This window comes from Falco peregrinus, chromosome 13 (assembly GCF_023634155.1).
Source record: "Falco peregrinus isolate bFalPer1 chromosome 13, bFalPer1.pri, whole genome shotgun sequence".
Lineage (NCBI taxonomy): Eukaryota > Metazoa > Chordata > Aves > Falconiformes > Falconidae > Falco > Falco peregrinus.
This window is the reverse complement of record NC_073733.1, coordinates 17705231-17724365: the sequence shown is the minus strand read 5'-3', so window position 1 is coordinate 17724365 and position 19135 is coordinate 17705231. Positions and strand designations below refer to the sequence as shown.

The window sequence follows — 19135 nt, the reverse complement described above, 5'->3', positions numbered from 1 at the left end:
CACCTTTAGAGAGGATATAACACTTACGTGGTGGTGCAGAGCATTACGAGTCTGACATTTATGACATGGTTTTGTTCTTCTGCCTCTCCCTTCATCTCAACTTGTGAATGTTTTTGCTTTACTTTTATCTAGTTGGTTTTATCAGACTAGAATTATACTAAATACATGAGAATTATCTAATGATAAATATCTGCGTTAAACTGTATATAAAAATATTTAATGTAGAAGGTGTTTGAAGGTGTGTGCTAATGGTATTGGGTTTTTCTCCAATGTGCCAACTGTATTTCGAGGCTGTTTTATTCATCAAGGTTAATTTTGCATTTTTAACTCCTAGGTAATTATAGAAATGCTTATTTTAAAACTGAACAGGCTGGAATTGCAGCTCGAGGTGTGTTTGCTATGAATACACAGTGAACAAATCTATGCACAGTGTATATGTTGCTCACAGTACAATTATTAATATAATTTATTTATAAATGGGCCTGTGAAAATACTGTGTATTTTTGATAGCAGTTGCAGTCAGAGAAGAATGGCTGGTTTTCTGTTGTTATCTAAGATGTTATTCAGCTTGAAATACAGGGTTATCTAGCTCAGGCACTTCAAAATTTCCTTTAATATCCACAAACTACTGTATTCCCAAAAGCATCATTGATCATCCATCTCTAAAATTATCTCATGGCATTGTCCCTCTTTTTAAAATGTTTGTTGTTCTCTTTCCTCCCCTACTTTCTTTTATGCAGATTCATTTAAATATACTTATTTTTTTGATTAGTTTGTTTCCCCTCTCTTTAGAAATTAGGTTTCTATCTGTTTTGTTTCTTCTCGTTCTTCAGTTTTACCATAAACGTTGAGCTCGTCCATAAATCCTAGGGTTTCAGATATCCTAGATGCTATTCCTTTTTTCTTTATTTATCTGTTAGAAAAACAGGGAAAAAAGCGCAAAAAAACCCAACAAACCAACATTTTTGACCAATGCTCAGATATCAGACTATACTCTCTTATGTTTTGGTTTTTTTTTTTTTTTTAATACCATCATTCTAAAATAGTCCAACATAGTACAATATTTGATCTTTCTTTGTGTCTGCTTTGACTACTCTTTTCAGCAAGTAATACAGGTAATACCATTACACATGACTCCCCAGGCTGTCTTAAGAGCAATGATCCTACAAAAGCTTTTTCAAATTCATGAAAAGCAGAATGTATAGCAGCTATGTAGTATTCCTAGTCTCATTATGGTAAATAGGAATATTTTTCCTGGGGTCATTAATAGACCTGTAGTCTCAAACAATTAATTCGTGTTTCAGGTTACTGTATTTTATAATGCAGAGCTAAGAAATTTGGTTCAAATGCTTGGCTTGTTCACATGATGTTTAAATTTTAATCTGCAGTGAATAACAAGTGTGGAATTCTTTTGTTATCTGTCAGCATTTTATATTATCCAGTGGGAATCTTGTACAACTTCAGAGGAGACCCATCTGTTTTACTGTTCTTCTCATTATGCCAATCAAAAAGTCACTTCTAATAGCTTGAGAGCGCCGCACAATGTTTTTGGTTGAGTCATAGAAGAAAATGAACTTCCCCTATCCCCCTGCCATGAGTTGTTTTTAGTTCTGAGAATTTGCATTTTCTGAATGGAACTCTCAGCGAGTTACCTTTTAACTCAGATTTTAATTAGTTGATGTAATAACTATTGACTTTGCTGTAGGAATATGCCAGTATTATTGATATGACAATTAAATGCAAAATGATTAGTCTATTAAAGAAGTACTAATTGACTTCTGTCTTACTAGGCTAAACTGTTAAGAGCTGATTGGTCAGAATAAAGTGAGCTGTATCTGTAATTATTAAGCTCTGAATTTCACTTCTTATGCTATTTATATTTTTTTCTGTTTTTCTTTGAATAATCCTCTGAGTTGATAGATGCATGTTTTCAGATGGATTTTAATTTAGTTTGAATAGAAATTGCAGGAATAGTTTGCATTTATTGATGATGCATTAGTGTAACATTTTGTAGACAAAGGAGAAAGACTTCTAGATGATCTGGAAATTGTTATATTTTGATGGTGCTGAGAGGCTTAAGAATGTTTACTAATAAGATAATTATTCATTGTGCTTAATATTGGGTCATAATACATTAACTTGACTTTCCGTAACATAGTGTGGCTTCCTCAGTTTGTAAAGTGGATGAAAGTTATGCCTAATGGTATTTGTTTAAAATTGATCCTTCTTGTCTTCATAGGAGCTTATGGTCATTTTGCATGGATACAAATGATTGCACAAAATATGAAGTACTGTGTTGTTGGGGTGTTTTTGTTTTGTTGATTGTTTTTGTCTTGACCTTTTCTGCATTGTCTTTATAAACACCATTGTCTTATTTGCAGTAAAACCTTGGCTACTTTGACTCTTGTGCCTATAGACAACATACTCTTCTGTTTGGGAGAAGCCTTGTCAATTCTGAAATTTTGAAAATATATGAAATACAAAACTGTTGTAAATGAAGCTTTACAATACCAGAATGAGTTCATCACCATTTTCTCCTATGTTATATAGGGAGGAAAAAAAATCCCCTTAGAGTTAAATTTTAGTTTTATTGCTGATAGATAATTTAAATGTTTAACTGTTAAATTGAAATGAAGTTGTTGCTGACAGCCCTTATTTATCAGTTATAATAGTCTGTGTGTACTAAGCATTGCTCTCCCTTTTCTTCCAGGCCAAGTGTAAAAGGCACTGAAATAGCTTCATAATCAAGATCTAGGAAGAAAGGTAAGACTTGAAGGACATAAATTGATGATAATTGTCTTACTTTGCTGTTTTGGATTCAATTTTTGTTTTGTGTTCTGCTGCCTAGAAGGCTCCGTACTCTTGTGAAATTCCTGTGGTTTTGCTTTCATAAGAAAATAATGTTTTAAATTCTCCAGAAAATTTCCCCCTTTGTATCAGTGTGGTACTTCCAGTGTCCATGATTTGTCTGTTTGTCCTTCATGGTGTAGGACAGTGAATGACTCTGGGTTGTTGATGTTCCTTATTCACACAAGTCTTAGTGTTTAAGCAGAAATGTATAAAAAAATCCTTTGTATTTTTCAAAAATTCACTTTTAGGTAATTAGTGATGTTCACATGTTTTCATAATTGCCTATTTTTTATGTCTGAATACCATGGCTTAAAATATTCACAGCAGTCAAAGGAAAGGAAACAAAGAGAAATGGAACTGTGTCTGTGAGTGTTGCGCACAGTGACGACAGTTTTGCTTAGTTATGTTGCTGGTGGGTGCTTTAGAACTATAAGCCTAATTTCTTTGGGGTTGGTTTTTAAAATGCACATATTGCATCATTTTAGGAATATCTGAGATGCTTTGGTATTAGCTAGCAGCAAAGATAGTGGTGAGAGAGGATGAATGCTGATGTTTAGGTGAATCATGTGGAGGTGGGTAGAAGGAAATGGCATCCTGGGAGCTGTAAAAGTGCCTCCAGTTTTCTCTCTGCTAGCACTCTGTGTCTTGGTTGATAACATATCAAAGGAACAACAAGAACAGCTGTCTGCTTTGTTATAAAACTGCCTATACATGCTACTCCCCAGGCAGTCCATCCCCCTAGTACAGGGGATCACTAGGCTAACAGCATGTTTCAGACATCTGCCTGCCTCCTTAAATCTGTTGTTCCCCTCCTCCCAGGCCAAGCTCAGTGGATTCATGTGACTGTAGTCTCAGTATGTCAACAGACAGGACTTCTTGAAGCTATAGGATTCAGAACTGTTTTTCTGTTTCTGTGGAAAGTACAAAAAATAAACTAGAAGAGTGTGTGTGATGGCTTAAATTGAACTGAAGGAACTAGCTTTAAATGCCTGGAACCAAAAGCATACTTTATGAAACAGGTGGGACAGGAAGAACAACTTGGTTAGTGTAGTTCAACAAGAATTGTGAAGGTGTTGGTACAGCAGAATATACTTAATTTGAGCAGAAGTTGAGGTAGGGACAACAAGATATGTAACCCTATAGCTGAGACCCAAACTTGATCCAGAAGGTAAAGTAGTCCGACATCTAGAAAAGAAAATCTCACAACATGAAAAACAGACATGAAGAGTGACGAGTTCTTAGTGAACTAGATTGAGATTTGTATCAAAGAGTATGTTACACTTGCAAGAGCTGAGGCAGCTAAGAAGGGAATGAATGTTTTACACAGTTTTAAAAGGTATTGAATTCTTTATCTCTAATACATTGTAGATGGTGTTGGGGATCTTGTATGCTGTGGAGTGGGAATGGCAATCTGGAAGCAGAAAAAAATAATTATATAGATGCCTAGGATGCTAATGCTGACAATTAAGTAATATTACAGAAGGTTCCTGATGCAGTATTATCATAACAGAAAGAAGCATAACACTACCATGATTTTCAGTCACTGGTAGAGAAATTGCTAGTTTCTAACAGTAAGAATAGCAATTAAAAAAATAAAAAAAGAAATAACACTTTTTTCCATCATCTTTTTAGCTGAGCATCTTTTTTGCTGTAAGCAAATCACCTGAAAAATTATGTGCTGAAATAGAACTTTTTTTCATTATGTACACTCACAAGAGACTAGTTTAAAGCACACTTGATTTGGCAATCCAAAAAAGTATAAAATAATTATCACAAAGGTTACGTTCCTTAGATTATGTGCTCTGCTTTATATTTTTGAATACAAGCCAATGTTCTCCAACTAACCATTTCAAAAGACTTGAAAATCATTTTAAAAAGAAACAAGCAAACCCCATAAAATAACTCAAAATCTTTTCACAATTCATTTAAGTAGCTTTCAAATCACATATGCAAAACTGAAGTAGCTTCTTTTTTTCCTTCATTACATTCACAGAATCTGAGAAACATGTTTCATTTAAAGACCTGCATGCAGTAAACCAGGCTGTATGTCTATGCAGGACTTTCAAAGAAATCTGGGCATTGACCATTTCGGCTGTAGGTCAATTACATAACTTTAAAGCTGAATGCATGGGGTAAATAGTGATTCAGACAGACAATGTCAATAAATCTCTGAAGGGAGGAATGGAGCAACTTGGTACATGGGATGAAAGTGATCTACAAATCAAGAATGGCAGATAGAACAGATCAACAAACTATAGGTAGAACTACATATGTATAAATATAGATATATAATGGTTTTGGAAAGCTTGAAAACTAACAATATTTGGGATGCTTTTAATTGAGGTTTTAAGGCAGCTATTAAACTATGAGATGGAATGTAAATGGGATATTGTGTAATGCTTATTTATATAAGAGGAAACAAGTAAAGAAATTATGATGAGGAAGAACCCTTGAAGTGTGACATTCTTATGGTTACATTTAAAAAGTTACAGTTCTATTTTTTTGGTCTTACCTAACAGCAGTAGAAAGTCAGGTAATAATACTAGGTCTCTATGGCATTTTAATTTAACATGCCATTATCTCAAAAGTTTGTTTAAATCATTCCAGTAGGTGTTGAACATAGAACTTTTTTTGATAAAGCTGTTGAAAGTTTATAGGTTTGGGGGTTGTATGATTTGAAAGGACCATCACAGACAAGAAGGAAGGAGGAAAAAAAAAAAGTGCACTGCTGAATGGCATCCTATGACGAAAGAATAGTTGAAGTGATTCAGTAATTTTAGTTTTCGTATGGGTGACTTGATATCTCAGATCTTGTCTTCAGATCTGCTGAACAAGTGCAAAATTTTAAAAAATCAGTACATTTGTGGTCACTGCTAGTTTGTAAGTGAAATTTGTTGCTTGTTATTTGGTACCATTTGATATTCAGTTGTGAAGTTCAAAACCTGGAGCTGACTGGATATTCCACCCCCCCCCACCCCCCACCCACCCCCAAAAGGAATGCCGTGCCAAAAAAGACGTGAAACTTAGTTATGAAGTCTCATTAATACAATGATCTATTAGGTTATGCTTTTCTGTTTCTCTGTAGGGATTTTTCAAAGCTCTACAGCGTTGAATGTGTGAAACACATGTCTTTGAAACAACAGAGAATGCTGTTACAGGCATACATAGCCTGTCTTTCCCAATCTCTTTTGGAAAAGAAATGTGAAACCTGATTTTCTGTTGAAATAGAAGTGGAAATGTCCACCTCACTCCTGCTATTTGGTAGAGTTAATTTGAATCTTTTATTTGCTACACTGATAGCAATTGAGACAGAAGAAAAAATGAAAGAAGAAAACAATGAAATATATTAGATAAGTTTACTATCCTTATATGCTGTCTTAAGGAGGATCCTTCCTTTATATCTCTGATTTGAGAGGCTGAACATAATGCTGCCTCCTACTCAGGATTTCTTTTTTCTATTTTTTTTCTTCTTTTCTTAAAGATTTTCTGTATGCCTTTTCAACGCAAAGTGGGTCATCTTCAACTGCAAGCTGTTAAGCTTTTTCAATCCAATTTTCAAGAAAATTAACCAGCTCTTTCTTACCCAGATCATATGGGAGCCCATGTAGCCTGAGGATTTCATCTTGGATCTAGTTCTCAAATATTTCTACATTGGTGTGTAAGATTTTATCTCCTTTCATTAGACTTGTGTATTCAGGCTTTTCCTCAGCTTTCAAAAAGTAACGTTTTTTTCTTTCCATTACATATTCTTCTTATTTTATACTTTCCAAGCTCTTGAGAAGCTTGAGCTCTCTGACACCGTTGTTTTCCTTAAAATCTACAGGAAAAACAACCAATTTCTTAGGAACACTTCTAATCACACTTTTTGCTGCTAATTAGTTTGTTCTCAGAAGATGGATATTGTTTCTTCCAATGTTTTGGTGCTATAAAGTCTCAAAGTGTACATCTGTGTAATATTAATGTTTTAATATTTAAAGTCTTATTTCTTTAGCTATGTATTTTGATAGATTTATGTAAGTTTTATTGCTGTGCAGTGGGAAAAAGTAAGTTACTAAGTGTGGCACTCCATGGCTTGATGTAAGGGACCTTCCAGTCTTTCTAAATAAATATTTAAATTACTTAATCTGTCAAAAAGCAAAAAAGATAGTTGGCAGCCAAAGCAAAGGGGCAAATTATGGATGATACTATTGAAAATGCAATTGCTGGTGTTCACCTAAGGTGGTAATATGTGAAGCTGGTACCCAGCCACCTGCATAAGAGGATGTTTTTGCCTTGTAGTGCTTGCATGTTATGACATCCTGGATGTTTAAGGATTTCAGTAAGTGAAAAAGTCAAGTTATAGGTATGTTAGTTAAGTGTGTTCCAGTACAAATTTGGTTGCACCAAGGCAATCTTATTCACTGAGTTAACAAGGCAGCTATGTGGCAGTAGTATGCTCTCAAAACAGCACAGAGGCAGTATGAAAAGGCTGTGTTTAGATCTAATCAGAAAAAGTATTGCATAGCATACATAGTCATAAATGAATACTAAACTTTTAAAATACCTATTCTTCTCTGCAGGGATTGGGATGGTTTGTGGTTTTAGAGAGTAACATTGCTAATCATCACTACTTGGGCATTGAACCAGCCCTTCTTGTCCCACTCCTGCAGCATGATTTTTAGTTCAAAATCTTAATTGAGTCCTTCAGGAATTAATTACATTTTCATTGGAAAGGAAGGAAATGGTAAGATCCAAAACGCATTTGACAAACACATGAAATGCTGAAGAATTAGGGAACAAAGTACCAAAAAGAGGGGAAATGAGCTTCAGTTTGGGAACAGTTTCAGACAGATTGGAAGTACGTGGAAACAGTCATCAGTGCATTCAATTAGTCTTAAAAGGCTAAGTTATGCAAGACATTGCTAATTTTGTCTAAACAAAGAGGATATTAAGTTTACTGTTGAGGAGAAGAAATGTATATCAAGTTAAAATGGGACTCCTTTCCACAATTTTTATTTTCTTCTTTCCTGTATTAATTCCTATATTATATATGCATTTTAACGTGGTCTTAAAATCTTTTTAATGTGATATTGTCTGGATAATGAATCTGAATGGACATTCCTAAACATTATTTTTTTTTTAAATAATCTGTCTGGATACTGGACACCTTCACATCCTGTGCTTGCTGCCATTTGACCGGTACTGTACCTGTGCTAGCAAGTTTTATTGCTCGTTAGTTCTAGTTAGTTTAACTTTTTCCCCAGCAGCCTGCTGCATCTGAAAATTATGATCAATATTAAAACCACTCAAAAACTACTGTCTGGCAAAATGTAAGTGTCTGGAATGAGAATCAATGATCTTCAACAGAAGTAAATTTCTACAGAGCCATCTGTTGTTACTGCTGCTCTATGCAGTTGCAGAATTTTGACTAATATATAGTTATTGCATCAAGATCTCATCCATTTCCATTTTTACTATTCTTATAGATCTGTACATTTGTGGGAAAAGCTTTCCAAAGCTGAATTCTGAGGCTGCAATTACATAGTATTGTAGTGGTACTCCTGTAGCTTCATCTGATTTTGGTTCAGTTATAGGATGTATATACTGCAAAGATGCTAGAAGTACTCCCCTTTTTATTTGTTACAAAATTGCAGTGAATAGCTGAGAGGTCAGTACACAAGCGCAGCACTTCAAGGACAACTTTAAGGCACGTCTTGATTTGTGTGGTGTCAGCTTCACAATGTGGAAAGCTGCAGCTGAGGGCTGTCTGCTCTGGAGAGAAAATGTACTCACGCTGTCAAAGCCTATGAACAAAACGAGAATGACACTGGGCAGCACAGAAGGTGCCAGACAAAAGAAAATCCAGTGAGTTCAGGAAATTACACAGGTGGTAGCTTTTTGTGCTACTATAAGGTGAAAATCAGATTTCATAGCAAATAAGATGAAAAAGTTGATTCTTCATACTGTGAGTCAATAGAAAAGCTTTATCATCTATCCTCGTTTGGCTTCTTCCACTGTCATATAGGTGATCTTGTGCTCTCTGGATATTCATCTTAAAGCTTTTGGTCTTGGATTTTCCAGCACGGCTGTTTTTCAAAACAAATCAAACCAAAATCTTGCCATCCCTCAGGCATCTTTAAAAAAATTAGTGTACTTTGAATATAGTTCTTGTCTCCCTACAGTTGAAATGTATTGCAGCAGTATGCTGTTTTAAAGTAACCCAAAATACATAGAATGTCATTTAAATGGAATTTGTCTTTGCTATTGATCCTGATAAAAATTATTCATAAACAGGATTTAGCAGGGACAATGTGCAGCTGGCTGGCACTTTAGATACGTTTTGTTATAATTGTTCAAAAATAACTGTTCACTGAGTAGAGGGATGGTATCAGAAGCACCAAAGGATTTTTCTTGTCTCACAAAAGACTTTAATGGGCATATTTTATGATAAAAAGCAATGTAGACCTCTAACATCTGGAGCTGTAACATATTTACTGTTCTAAGATACTTTGTTTTGTGTGTGTTGGGAACTAAAATAACAGTTGGAAATATCACCATTTGTATCGTGGCTCTGTCAACTCATGGCGTAGTAATTCCTTTATTCACTGTGCAGGGAAATAAAAGCGATGTTGTTCCTTGCATGTATATCCCATAACAGTTGTGGTCCTTTTATTCCCCTCCGACTCAGATATATGCAGTTGTTAATAGAGTTGCCCAGCAGTGCTTTTTCACTTTCTCAGCCATATCATATCCGTATCTGTGTCTATCTTTAGTTCTTTCTCTGATAACAGAGTATAAAGATATATGCAGTGATAGGAACCACTGATAGACAGGTTTATGGTCAGGTTTTTGAGTGATTTTGCATGCATGTGGAACAGTGACATTGGTAAAGCTACTGTTCAAAGACACATAGGAGTCCTGTGAGGGGAAAACAGGTTCACTTAAATTATGCAGTGCAGACTTCTAGACTACATATGGAGAAAAAAGGGAAAACATGAAGAGAAAGTCCAACTGTAGGGCCTATTAATGCTTATATTATAAGAATTAATGAAAATGTGGAGAGAAAAACATCACTGGCCTTCTTTAGAATAAATGTCATGACTATACCCAATGCAGTCCACTAAAGAGAAATCAGAGCTCCCCCATGAAGGAAAATCCCTGACAGTTTAACATAGAAAACCATAAAATTTACTCTAGGATGACCAAGAAAAAGCAAAGGGATGTTTTGACTCTATTGACATGACATGGTGTTGGTTTTTTACAGAGAAATAAGTATGTATTTTGTCTGATGCATCGGAAAACTTTAATGGATAAGAACAATAAAGTAATCCAGTTATTATAGCCCTTGAGGGCAGTTAAGAAAGCCAGATAACAAAATGTATTGCTGATTTAGAAGGAAAAAAAGTCTTCAAGAGAGACAGAACTTTGATCACAGAGGATTTAATTATAGAGATTTTGATTGTGATAACTACGTTAGTCAAAATATATTTTTTGACAATAATACTGCATTGCTTAGTGAGACAATTTGTGGAACAATCCATGTAGTCAAAGGCTATTTTGGAGCTAATCCTGTGAAAAAGACAAGTCTAATTTATAAAAAAAGGATCATGTAAGAACTAATGATCAGCATTTGAGCATACACTTGAAGAACTAGTAAAGAAACAGAAGTTTGATTGTGAAGCAGCTGATTTTGAGACTATATTAAAATGCCCTAAGGAATTTAAGTATCTATGCAACATATAGTGAATCATTTAATAGAGAAATTTGAAATGTTTTAAGAAATTTTTAACAGCAATAATGTAGTAACTCAGTTTGATTAAATTAATAAAGCAAATGGAAGTGACTAACTGGTGAGCATAAAGAATAGTTCAAACAATAGGTGACTTCTTCAAAATATTTGCAAAAATAAACATGATAAAATGTACAATTATAAAGAAAAATAGATGAAACCTAAGATTATGAGAAAAGGGCAAAACTCTTCAGTGTGTTGAAAAGTACTTAACTTTCATTCAGTACTTTGCTAGATTACATTCAACGGTAAATACTAAAAATAAGTGGTCCAGTGGAGAGAATCTGCTGAAGAATTGAAAGCTGTTGGCCAAGTTAAATGGTCTTGTGTATGCCTTCTTCTGATCTAAAATAATGAAGTAAAAAGAACGGATACCGCTATAATGAAGTGTTCTGCAGGAGAGAGATTTGAGTCTGCACTATAACAATATATCTTCAAGCCAAAGCTTTGCATTTAGCGGGGCTGCCACGTTTTCTGGGGGGAAGCATGGAGTCTTCAGTTCAGGCTTAGTCTGAAGCAGCTTTATGAGTGGAGGTCTTTAATATATGGTATGAAAAGGTTTCAAACTCAAATGCACCATTTTCTCAATTTAATACCCATTCCCCTGTTTTGTTACAGTTACAGGCATTCCAGTATTTTATACCTACTAAAATGGGATATGAGTGGGGAAAAAGAAATCTAAAATTTCGGTTTTCTCCTATCGTCACCACAGCTGTCTCCTGTCCCCAGGCTTTGGGTAGTATGTTCATTGAAATACTTGGTTCAGGTGACTGCATTTTCTTACTGAAGTGTACTCTAATGACAAAAATAAATGATATAGGTAGATAAACATCTTTTGGACTTCTTACTGCCAGGGTATGTATTAATTTCCACAAACCTAATCAATTTTCTTAATTATTGTGTCTACAGAATACTGCCTTTCTGCAGTTGTTTACAGAAAGGTGTGCCTTAGTCTTCTACTGCTGATTGACAGTGATGAAGTGTTACTATAGCAACAGAATAAATTCATTTAAAAAAAACCAGTCAGATTGCCGGCCTCTAAAACAAGGGATGGGAAACTAGCAACTAATCTGTCATAAAACATAATTTTCTGTTTCCTGAAATATAGGAGTTTGTAACTCCCCCCATAGGATGGATCTGCATTTGAAATTGCTGAGGTACATGTAGTGTATTTAATCTCAAATTTAGACTCTTAGGTGTAAATTAAGGCAGGGAAACATTGTCTTGTGAAGTTGTGGCTATGTAAATGTCTTTTCATAACCATTTTTCTACCTGTCAAAAGGGGAGAAAAAATCAGTATTGTAATAGCAAAAGCAAGACTCAAATTAGCTCAGCATACTGACCCTAGGGAATTAGGATGCTGTGGTCATATCCTGGATCTGCTTTTTCCATATTCCATGACAAACCCTAATCACATGGTTTGTAACTTTGGCACAGGTGTGTCTTATTCTACTCTTTGTGGTTTACTTGTGGGAAGTAGTTGAGTTCCAGCAAACTGAGAATTGTGGTGTTGGCCTGGAATAAAGAGAGGCAAAAGCTGAAAATCATTGAATGTAGACTGATCTGGAGTAAGTGAAAGTATGTGTGCATCTCTCTGGTCATGACTAGAAATTCTATTATGAAGCTGATAAAAACCATTTTCTGCTTGGTTTCATCAGGTTGACTCTTGTCATGTAAAACCTAAGCAGACCTAACAAAAACTACTATATATAGACAGGAAAATTGGCTGAGTCTTACTTAAAGAAGTCTGTATAAAGCCTATTCATATGTCATAATTGTCACCCCTGTTCATCAGTTTTAGCAGCAAATACCAAAAGTAACAACTTTTTAGAGGTGTGACTACTTTAGGCTATTTTAAAAGTTGCCAGTAGCCATTGTGTGTTATGCCTATGTTTTAGTGGGAAAATTCCTAGTTTGTAAAGCACTCTAGCATTTGTGTTCTGATATAAGAGCACATACTGCACTTTTGTTGAGAAGCAAGTGTTCATTTTCTGTTAGTCTGTTGCTTTCATTAATCTAAAAATGCACTATTTAGGCTTGAAACTACTTCTTTTTAATAACAGTATTTTCTGGTTTGCAGTGTTACAAAAAATGTTTTCAAGGTATCTCGGAGGGTTTTTGAACTCCAGCTTTGGACTTATGTATTTTGAAATGCCAACTGTTATGTACAAAAGAAATTCTTGCTTTAGGATTCTGAGAGATTAATTGTGAACTGTGTCCTATGTATAGCCTAAATTATCAACTGACATAAGGAAAATAATTAGAAACAAAATGTGTCACTTAAAAAAAGTACGCATTTGTGTGTATATCTGTCTAAAGTATATTTTAATCATTGAGCCTGCCAGTATTAACTATGCCAGCAATCAGGATTCCTAAGCAAGTTCAAGGTCCAATTGCATTCCATAGAGAATATGGCCCAATTATGCAATTATTCTTAAAAAAAATATATCATGGAAACTTTTAACAGGGAAAAATACAGGTAGCCTTTCTTGTGACATTTTCTGTCCTCTTAATTGCAACTTTTTATTAAGAAAGCTGGTGCTGCATGACCCCCAGTTAATGAACTGCATCAGTTTGTACTCCTTTTAACTGTTGCTTCAGAGAACGGTTTTCATTTTAATCATTTTACTTTCACTGAAAATGTCTTCCTTTACTTTCCTTTGGTTTCTTATATTGGATCTTAGTAAGTTTAAGAGCACTGCTATGCCGTTTACATAATACAGCAAAGATTATAGCCTTTTCAAGAATAGAGGTGAAACAACCGTATTCAACTTGATGACCTTATCAGTCATGTTTTCACTTACAATGTCTACAAACCACAAAGCACGGTTACAACTGTTTTTAGCTATTGCTTTGACCTTTGTTGCTTGGGGTTTTTTTTTCCACATATCAATAAATCAACCCCTTAAATGCAATGAAAATTCAAAACTTCAGTTTGTCTTGTCACAGTCTGGGAAGTGGATGATTGTAACCTTTATATATCTGATTAGAAGAACTCGTGATGTTCATGTCTGACTATAGAAATAGGATACAAATTTATCTGATTTCATTGTATGCAGAACTGCAAAAGCTGAAACTGAATATACTTCTTGCTATATAATTAATGTTTTGTGATTTTTTTAATTACTTTGTTATAATTAAATTCCCATATGTCCATTAAAGAAACAAATTTTGTTTATAAAGTGGACATAGGCAGCATTAGCAGCACTGATAACATAGCAAATGTTCCAAGGCTGGAAGTTGGCATTCTTTCTTTTCCAGCTGCAAGACTTATCTGATTCAGATATTTTATTAATAATAACAATAAGTTGCTGACATTTCAGCATGCTTCAGTTACTGTGATATATCAACAAATTTCATAGAGGAGTTTCATGTCCCAGTAAGCATGTGGATAGAAATGTTCACACATTTCTTTTAAAATTGTAACCAACAAGAAATAACAAATATATAATTTAAAGTTTGTAAAATAAGAAAATAATAGCAGAGCTTCCTATTTGTGTTCTATCATTTTCTTTGTTTATCCTTCATCTGAACTGATAAAATTGTGTTCATGACATCCCACTCATAAAATTACAGCTGCACGGTATTAGTTGGTATGTCACAAACAAGGGTTAGTTTTTGTATTTGAGGGGTAAAAAGCAGAAAAATATTTTAATGTTATCATAAAGGACTTGTGCTGAAAATACATAAGCAGGTATAAAGCAGAAATAAGTTTAGACCAAGCATCATATTACCTGCAATAATTAAGCTTCTTGACTCAGGAAGTTAAAGGTTAAGAAACCTTAACTTCTTTTAACTCTTGTGCTGGCTTTGACTTGACAGAGTTGCAGGACTGTCACATTAAATGGTTGTTTTTATATCATACAGACATGGTGGAATAGAGAAGAAAGGATTCAGTTTTGGAGCTTTTTTTGTTTTTTGGTGGGTTTTTTTTTTTTTTTAAGGCAAGAAAAGGGAGGAAGGGGAGGAGAAAGTAAGCATGATAACAGAACACTGAAAAACCTGTTGCACCAGAAGCAGGCAGAATTAATTTTCCTCACTTCCTGTCCTCTACCCCAACCACGCTCTAAACTAACCATCATCCCAACTAAATTATTTTTCTACCATTGGGAATGGAATTACTGAGATGGACTAACTCCTATGCTCAATTATTGGATACCACCCAGAATCTGTTTTTCATGGTTACAGGGAACCAACTAGTGTCAGCTCAAAGTTTAAGCAGGTAGGCATATGCTGCCGTCACACAGCAGGGTGCAAGGAAATAGGCTGTCACGTTTCCTGGTACATCGCAACAAGGAGCCAGACTAGCCTAAAGCTTCCTGCCAACACAGATAACTGCTGACCCTATCACTGTTGCTGAAGATGGAATTAGGAAGTGTGGAAAGCAAGGATCTTGTGGCAGATGTCCCAATCCTACAGCAGTCATCACCTCTGACAACACAAAATTACAGAAAACTCATCTTTCTGAGATAGTTTTCTGGCTGACTTTCCTCACCCTTCCTTTTCCTCACTCTCCCTATCCCCTCCCTCAAAACATCTGGGAAAGCACAAGATCTCCAGGGGAAGAGGGTCTTATCAAGTCAACCAAGGGCTGCCCATGTGCATGAATTATTGCTGCTAAACTGGGCTCTGAGTTTCCTGGGCTCTAAGCAAAAAAACCCTTTTGCCATGGTTCCTCTGTTAGTTAATAAAGTCTTGTTAGTGTTGGTCACCTATAGTGCTTAACTTCGTAGCTTTAGTGGCCAGGAGCAGGTGTCCCTGCTTGTCTTTGTTACCAACTGCTCCTACTGGATCTGTTTGCTTTTAGTTGTTCCTGCCAACCCCTTTCTAACTGGGTTCAGCGTCAGTGGTTCTTGCTCCCTGTACTCTCAATGGGATGCCCGTGTGGCTGTGCCAGCTGCTCGGTGCTCTCCGCCAGCGCACTGGCTGCAGCTCTGCGCTCTCTCTGCTTTGCTTTGCCAGACCCTCACTCTCAGCAGCTCTAGAAATGTTTTCAGTCTTTATGGAAAAAAAATTAATGCCACATGATACCCACCTGCAGCCCTTGTCAGAACTGGGGCTGCTGTGAGTAGTCGAATGGAAGCTTGCCTTTTGTGAAGAGAGTGAGGTGGGGAAAGGCCTCAAATTGCTTCTGGGGTTTGCCTGGGCTTCGGTCCACTGCTCCAGCTTTCCAGCGAGCACAGCCAGCCCCATTGACTGCAGGAGCACTCGGGGAGAGCTTTGGCTGCAGGCTTACACTGGAATAATGTCTAGTGATTTATTCACTGATATTATTTAGCCGCTTGTCAAACTGTTCCGAATTGGAAGTCTTTGTGAACAGTTGGTTTCAAAACAAATCCTAAAACTCGCCACAAATTATTCATAATAAATACTTCTCCAGCTCTCATTACATCTGTGGTTTGTATTACAAAAGCACCTGGAGGCCTAAGTTGACATTATAACAACCAGTAGGCTAGAAGCTGTGTGTATAGACAATAAAATAAAATATTTATAGGAAGACCTTATCTACAAATAATACTTGAGGCCAAAAAGCATCATCCCATTTGATGATTTGCTGTTGCATTCATGTTCCATAGAATTCGGTGTATTTTGAATTGGACTGCCTAGGCAGGACAGTTCAGTAGATTTATCTTATAAGGAAGTATTTTTTTCAGGTGCTATCCCATGCACCACAAGGAATTAAAACTTAAGAATTTAATCAGTAACATATCAGTATAGGGTTTTTTAGTTTAAATACTGTATTAATTTGAGTGAAATGCTCTTTACAGTAGTGCTTGAGAAGTCTCTGCGAACACAGAAATATGCTGGTGAGGTATAAGAGTTTACATTTTTTCACTAATAATGCTACTGACTTTGAGAATTGTGTGCAGTCAAGGTAATGTGTTGTCTACTATCTGTAGAAGTTTTTGCAACCAGGTTTTGCACTGCCCCATGTACATTTTATGATATTTTTCCTTTTATTACACTGCTCGGATGGATTATGCATCAGCCATCAACAGTCTGTTTATGAAAGTGGGAACACTCTGGGAATTGTCAGTAATATCTTCTGCATATCCGTGCATAATAACGAATATTTGCCATTCAGGAAAACTGCTGTGGTCTGCAAAACAGACTGCTTTATACATTTTTTTTTTCCCTGTAAAAATAAATGTTTTGAGGGGAGAGTACCAATTTTTTATTATTATTTTTCAAAATAGTGATTCCTGGATAGATATGAGGGAAGTGTTTGTGAGCTTTTGTGTGGAGGAATGCTTATCAAAGTAGAAGAGGTGCTATTTCTTATTCACATGCGCATCTTAACAGCGCATAAAATATTGCCATATTCTGGAAGTGTAAAAAGCTAACAGGTCTTCATGTTTCAGGACATAAAATTCCATTCAATAACTCTTTTTATACACAAATGGCTCGATGGTATGTTTGTTTTTTTCTTTGCCTCCTTAGGTACATGCTACTATATTTTCTTAAAATGTATTCCCAGGTTCATAATTTTTACATGATAGAATTTAAAAGGAATACTTAAAAGGCAATAGCAGGAGCTATATATAAATGTCTAAATTATAAGAAATATTTGCAAAATGTTTTACGGCTTCCTGATATTGTTGAAGTAGGCTCTTCTGAGAGCCGTGGCATATGTTATTTTAAAATGTCTCTACAGCCCGTTTAGTTGTTTGTAGATTGTGCTGTGACGATATGTTGTTGTGCTTCCAAAAGAAGATGGAGGAGCATCTTGATCCTAGTAATCTTAGCAATACCTAAGAATCTCTACCGAATTTTGTGAAAAGTTAATTGAGTTTGTATCTCGGGCAACATAGTATGAAGTAATGTCAAGGCTATGCAGTTTGTTTCTGTTTAGAGTTGCCAGGAAAAATCATACGTTGCTGACTTTCTAGCATATGTCATTTAAGTGTGTGAAGCATGTAGTAAGATAAGAGCCCCAGAAAAAGCACCTTCACCTCCTGTACTGTGCATTGGGAAAATCTCCGAGTAGCTCAATATTGTCTTTCTCTTCAGCTGTCACTTGCACAACGATTTCCTTGCAGTGTTTTTGAGGTATCAGTTTGCTTTTTATATGGAATGTTTTCTATGTAAGTACTAATGATGTGGAGGCTAGGTAAGCCACACACACTAAATTAGAATTGAAGTAGACAGTGTTCTGTAGCTACAAATAGTTATCATATGCTTTCAGAGGGAATGCTTTCACTGAGTAGTACAAGAACATGATGGTAATTTCTGTCTTCAAGGGAATGCTGGCAAGACACTGGCAGATTTTTTTTTTTTTTTCCTTTTCATGCCTTTGCTAGACTTCTAACAACAGTTCAGGTTTTCAATGGTCATAACGTTTTTAGAAGTGATTCCTGCCACTCCCCCCCCCCCATCAGTTAGGTTTGTTTTCTTTGTATAAGTTGAACAGGGAAATAATTTGGTCAATTTATTGCCAGTGCACTGACAAAGGAGTTGTCAATTGGATTTCTAACTAGGCTTCAGTGGCTTATGTGAATCCTTCTCCTTTGTCATTATAAGGGATGTTTCCTTTTATGTGTTTTTGTTCTTGTCATAATAAGGGTAAGATTAAAATCACTACCGTACGACTGTGCAAGTTGAGTCCCCAACATGGTAAAAAAAAAAAATGTCAGAAAAACAATTTAAAATTATCATTCTATCACATTTTGTAGACTTCTGGGTTTTTTTACTTTCTGTTTTTCTTAACTTATCAAGATTGCTTTAAATTTATAACTTGACATCATTTGTAGCAAAAGAATTTTTTCTTAGATGAAGCTCTTTTAGAGGAGAAAGTGAACATATCTCCAAAGATTTTATTGCACTTAGAGATCATTTTACTTCAAGTTTTCTTGTATAACCATGCCACTGTTATTTATGGAGTAATATCACATAAGAGAATCTTAAGTGGCATCTCACGGCAAAGTGGACAGAAATAGCTGCAGATCAATTCTGTGTTCAGCCAGAGATATTTGAAAGTTCTATAACTTTTTTTGAATATGAGAAATGCAAAAGCTTAGAAAGTTTGCCTATGTTGCATTTTATAGTTTGGAAGCCAAGAGTATTTTAAAACTGTATTTTTAACAAAGACGAATACCAGAAATGCTCATTGTCTAAATATCTTTAATTTTAATGGCCATATTTCAAGGCATTGTAGGTAATAATAAAAATAAGCGTAGTTAATTACATTAATTTAGGTTAACTATTTGAAAGCAGTAAGATCAGAAGAGACTTTGAGGAAGCTCAATATCCCTTTTTGATCAGGGTGGCTGAAGATGTTTCAAGTCAGTTCAAACAATAAACTTCATTTTCCATCATAACTCTGAAAGCCATTGTTCTTTGCACCTTCAAGAGCAGTCTGCTTCCTGATTATGTGAAGAGTAATTCTGCATTCTGGCCCAAGTACTTCACATTGTAACTAAAAAGGAGGGCTGAACACTATCAACTAGCTGAATTTACTTCGTCCTTTGATCCTTGCAGTATTAGCTGTTGTAGGACTGATTTCTCCAGATGTAAGCT

At 35.5% G+C, this 19135-nt stretch overlaps 1 long non-coding RNA gene across 2 annotated transcripts in view; it reads left to right on the top strand.

Annotated features, from left to right (window-relative positions):
• LOC114010881 (uncharacterized) overlaps positions 1-19135 on the top strand; it is a 441280-nt gene that overhangs the window by 243531 nt on the left and 178614 nt on the right. For both annotated transcript variants that reach the window (XR_008749754.1, XR_003552549.2), the window contains exon 5: positions 2711-2763. This is a non-coding gene — a long non-coding RNA (uncharacterized LOC114010881). The remainder of the gene's footprint in view (positions 1-2710; positions 2764-19135) is intronic.